The sequence below is a fragment of the Fukomys damarensis genome, unplaced genomic scaffold (genome assembly GCF_012274545.1).
Source record: "Fukomys damarensis isolate Sample0158 unplaced genomic scaffold, DMR_v1.0_HiC HiC_scaffold_30, whole genome shotgun sequence".
NCBI classification, from domain to species: domain Eukaryota; kingdom Metazoa; phylum Chordata; class Mammalia; order Rodentia; family Bathyergidae; genus Fukomys; species Fukomys damarensis.
This window is the reverse complement of record NW_022900942.1, coordinates 47,750,025-47,755,368: the sequence shown is the minus strand read 5'-3', so window position 1 is coordinate 47,755,368 and position 5,344 is coordinate 47,750,025. Positions and strand designations below refer to the sequence as shown.

At 45.4% G+C, this 5,344-nt stretch overlaps 1 long non-coding RNA gene across 1 annotated transcript; it reads right to left on the bottom strand.

Annotated features, from left to right (window-relative positions):
* Positions 1–592: 592 nt before the first annotated feature.
* LOC104871937 lies at positions 593–3,695 on the bottom strand. The gene is made up of 3 exons (XR_783005.2): positions 3,591–3,695; positions 2,696–2,824; positions 593–774 (listed from the first exon to the last, which is right to left on the bottom strand). It is a non-coding gene; the product is annotated as an uncharacterized LOC104871937 (long non-coding RNA).
* Between the last annotated feature and the right edge of the window lie 1,649 nt (positions 3,696–5,344).

Sequence of the window (5,344 nt, the reverse complement as noted above, 5' to 3'; positions counted from 1 at the left end):
GTGGAGAGGGGGACAATGGACAGTGATTTCCTCAGAGGCCTAGATGCCCAGGGTTTCCCAGGGGACTTGCCCTGGGAGTGGGGTGGGGTGTGGTTCAGGAACCCACTCAGCCAACTAAGTGTGGAGTTGGTTCTGGGAGATTTCCCCTGAAATGTTTTTGCTCGCTCCTATAACTGACCTCAATCCCTCCATTTGGGAATAGCTTCCTTAACACTTTTGGCCCAATTCTACAATGAGTTAGCTACTTTCAGTTGTTTCTTTTGGATAGTTAACCATGAGTTCGATTCAGAGCACTGTCCTTGCTCTCTCCTTCCCTTGTGTTTTTGGTGGGCACAGGGCCCTGGGGAATCTGCCCCCTGGTTCTTACATGCACCCCGCCTCCAGAGTAGAGCAGGAGCCAACCCTTGGAGGCCAATGCCTAGGGAGTGGGCCCCTTTGCCACCTATTTTCTTTTTTTAAAAAAAGCCTTTTATTGTTTTGGAGGAGATGCTGGCACCCCTCACTCTCCTTGTCTGACTGTGACGCTGAGCATGGCAAAGGTCGGCCTGTGTGCCTATCTAGGTGCCCCTGCCACCTGAGCACTTGCCTGATTGGGCATGAAAGACTTTCCACTCTTCAGCTTTGGGCCTTTGTTAGATTTCAAGGCAGCAGGCAACATTGTGCTGCACTTCCTGTGGGGGCTGGGATGAGGCCGGGGTCACAGTCTCAGTTCATTATCAAATCATTTGAAAGCCCACATTAGGGGTCAGCTGTAAGAAGAAACAGTCTGGCCTGCTGGAAAAGTGCAGGATTTAAAGTCAAGCAGCCACAGGTGCAGTAGATGTTTGATAAAACATTATTTGTTGCAAAAACATCTGTTTAACATAGTTTTCCAGAAGTATTCTTCTACTTTAACTTTACTTCAAACCAACCACTAAAATTATATTTAACTGTAAAACCCTAGAGACCTTGCTATTTTAAATCAAGAACAAAACAAGGATGCCTGTGATCACCATTACTATTTAACTGCCCAGGAAATTTCCATCAACACATTAGTACATGAAACGGAGACAAAAAATATCATCAAGAGCAATAGTTTGCTCTCCTTGTTTGTAGATGGCTGTCACCTACTTGTATTTGTTCTTTACTCACCAAATATACGCCATCTCTCACTCAAGAACTCAGAATGCCTAACTCCCTGGCCTTGTGGAGCCAACACCATAGAGGTAGGGGAACAGACAAAAGCAAGCCAACAGTGCCATGTGTCATGATAGAAACTAAAGCAGCTGACAGAGTGACCAAAGGGAAGGGCCGTTCTAGAACAGGTGGGCCGCCCACCTAAAAAAGGAACCTTTGACAAGAGCCCAAAAGACATAAAAGAACATGCTGTGGATCGACTGGACAGTGTTCCGGGTGGGGGAACAGCGAGGGAAAGGCCAGGGTCAGCAAGCTTGAAGGCTGTTATGGGTGTATAGCTCCGTATAATGAGGAGACCAGGAGGCCCCAGACAGGGTTGAGAAGCAGGCAGGAGTCACAGGGTGTGGGCTTTACAGGTCATGGGGAAGACTTGGATTTTAATTTGAGTGTGGTGGGAAGGATGCTTTTGAGCCAAGGAGAGGATAAGCTGACTTAAATCTTTTAAAAAGTCATTCTAGTTGCTGTTTGGAGAACCTTCTACTGGGACTGACATCCAGGGAAAAGAAAGTCTTAAGGATCCAGTGAGTGAGAGGGCTTGAGACAGGGTAGCAGCAAGGGATTTTGAAGACAAAACCAATAGACTTGTAAGGCTGTGGGTGTGCTGCAGTGGTAGAGAACTTGCCTACTGTGTGAAAGGCCCTGGATTTAATCCCCACTGCTGATAAATAAAATAAAATTTAAAAGTGTAGGTGGACTGATTGGATTGTGGACCGAGACAAATGAGGAATCAAGGTTATCTGGCCAGAGGAACGAGTGCCAATGATTGCGATTGTGCTGCTTCTGACACCAGGTGCACAGGTGCATGTTCTAGCCTGGAACTGAGGGGAAAACAACATTTTGAGTAATCAGCATATAGATGGATAATTTTTTTTAGAAAAAAAAGATATACTTTATCTTTTCAAGATACTGAAGTATTTACAAATGAAATTATCCGGTGACTGGGATTTGCATCACAATAACACTACAGGGATTTGGTGGGTAGATGTTTACATAGAACAAGACTGACCAGGAGGAGATTACTGTTGAAGCTGGATAATGGACGCATGGAGGTGGATTTTATATTATTTTCCTTCTACCTATGTTAGAAGTTTTCCATTTAATAAAATAAGGGGCAGTAGTCTCAGCCTTCTAGCCAACTGAGCACTCTTAGTTCCTGCCCTGGACCATGCTCTTCCCCCATCTGGCAGTCTCCCCAAGCCTGGAAAATGCCCAGGACATCTGTCACCTCCTCTGCGAGCTCCCTGAGTGATGTCATCACCACCACGAGACAGTGAACAGCTCCATGAGAGGCGGTGTCTCATCAGTCTGTAACTCTGTGCTCGACTTATAATCGGGACTTAATTTGTCTTTGTTGAATTAATGTGTCAGGTTCTAGCAAAGACCTGGCTTGGTATATATTGACTTTGAGAAACCAAAAGAATGTAGGAGAGGGGGTCAATGAGGAGCTGATGTTACTGAGCCTGTGCTAGGTCAAGGAATCGAATAGGGCACATGAAGGTGAGGTTACAGAGATCTTTACCAAGGATGGTTCCACAGGGCTTGGGAGACAATGCAGATGTTTCTTTAACAGATTATTTCCCGAACAGAGTCCAGCAGGCATAGGGTCCCTGCCTTGCAGAGGAATCTAGTAGAGAGGGCAGATGTTGATCTAATAATAACAGAAATAAATGTAAAAAAGACAAAAAGTGCATTAGAGGGGTGGGTGTGGTGGCCCACACCTGTGATCCCAGCACTCAAGAGGCTGAGACAGGAAGATCACAGCAAGTTCGAGGCTAGCCTGAGCTACACAGTGAGACCCTGTGTCAAAACCAAACAAAAACATAAAACAAACAAACAAACAAAATACATTGGGGCAGGATAGTGAACTGTCAATGACATGAAGTCTGAGAAGACGCTGAAGAAGGGGCGGCTGAGCAGGAGAGAATCAGGGAAGAGGGAGGGAGGGGGCAGGCTGCTCCGTCACGGTGTGTGGATTTGGGACTCAGATACACGGACACGGAGTGGCACAGCAAGGCGGCGAGAGGCCGAGTCAGAAGTGCCGGGGACCAGAGAAAAAAGACTCGGAGAGGGCAGAGCCACTCCTGAACCACTTGCACCGCCGTGGCCGTTATCCAAAGCCCCTTGACGTTCATCTCCACTGCCGTAAGCAAGCTCCCTTCTTCCTTTCTCCCCCGATTCTTCCGTTGGCTCACCCACCCAACCTCCCCACTGACGCTTCCCCGCAGCAAGGCGGCGGCAGTGCCAGGACCCGTGGTCCAGCGAGTTTGGAGATTCACAGAAATTCTATTTCATTTCTTGCTAGAATTTTGACCCTGAACTTGGGGACAAAGGAGAGTGGGGGAAAAAGTGACTGTGCTTATAAAAATACAGGACAAAACTGTAAAGCCACATCGGGGATCTCTCAGCATGCTGACCTCTCTCCCCACCGTTGCTATGGAAACGTGGAAAGAGGTGACGAGGGTGTTGGTGGGCAGAGCACCCGTCTCGGAGCTTCCTTCCATTCAGAGGTCTGTGCTCCCCTTTCTGTAAAGCAAGCACCGTATTCGATGCATACGGGAACCTGTGAGAACACGCACTACACACGGATTTCTGTCCTCTATGAAGTCATCCGTTCAGTTGCAAGAAGGCTGTTGTCACAGAAATCAGTAGAAGTCACTCGGAGGCAGTGGATGGTACCAGGCCTGTGGCACCACAGTCTCAGGCCCTGGACGTCTTGCCCCAGGGTCTGTCCTCCCTTGCTCCACGCTCCTTGGCCTCGGCTCTCAGGGACCTCTTACTTGGCTGTCACTGTCACCAGGTGGGTAATTTTGCCCAGGACAGGCTATAACAAGCACATAACTTGTTTTTTATTTAAGCAATGAAATTTAGGGGTTTGGATTGGGTGACACTTAGATGAGATTTGGGGCTTGATGCTCTAATGGATTGAGACTTTGGGATGAAGATATGCATATGAGATTCAAGTGACCCTTGACGATCAGAGGTGAATTGAGATCACCAAAGAGATCATGTCCTCATCTCTGAAATCTATGAATATGTTGGCAAAAGGGAATTAAGATTGCAGAGAAAAATCCGTTGCTAACCAGTTGACTTGACATGGAGACATTCCGGATTGTCTGTGTGGCCTCAGTGTAAATTGTGTGTCCCTAAATGTGAAACAGAAGCAACTGAGTCAGGGGCAGAGACACATGATGTAACAGACTCAACTGGCCATTGCTGTATTTGAAGACAGAAGGAGGCCACCAGCTGAGAAACACAGGCAGCCCCCAAAGCTGGAAAAGGCATGAAAAACAGATTATTCTCTAAAACCTCCAGAAAAGAACACTGACATCTTGGTTTTAGCCTGGTGAAACTGTTATCCAGTTTTGGTTTCTGGTCCCAAACCTGGGTGATTTTTTTCCCACTCTCAGGATTGTAGAACCAGTAAGGAATGGTTTACCTTCTATTATGGTGTGGTTTGGCAGCAGGTTAAGGCTGGTTTTATGAAATGATTTGAGGAAATATTCCTTACTATTCTCTTTTCAGGGAGATATTGTATTAGCTTAGACTTCTTCAAATGTTTGGTTGAATTCTCCAGTTAAACCACCTGCACCTGAAAATTTCCTTTACAGCATTTTAAACTACAGTTTAAGTCTAAGTAGTTCAGGGCAATTTAAATGGTGTGTTTCATAGTGGAGAATTTGGTGGATTGTGCTTTTTGAGGAAATGGTCTACTTCATCTGAGTTGTGGGATTTTGTGTAAGGAGTTGTATGTAGTATTCTAGTATAATCTGTTTGATGTTTGCACAGCGTGACGCTCTGCAGATTCATTCTTGATATTGCCAAATTGTCTTTTCTCTTTTCTTTACTTGTCACCTTCCTAGAAGAAAATCAAGGTGGGGCTAAGAAGGAAATTCTTGTGTAAGAAAGTAGGAAGTTCATAGTATCGATCTTTTTAGCAAATCCATTTGGTTCATTGATTTTTAAAAAATATTACTTTTGTGTTTTCAATTCCATTGTTTTTTTATTGGTTGTGTATTTCTTAGTAGTACAGGTTTGCAATACATAATGGCTATTTATTGTGGGGAGTTTGTACCTGCACACAATGCATCTTAATTATTTTCATCTCCTTCCCCTCTCATTCCTTTCTGCTGCCCTTACTTCTATTATTTCCTTTCTTCTGTTGCTTTGG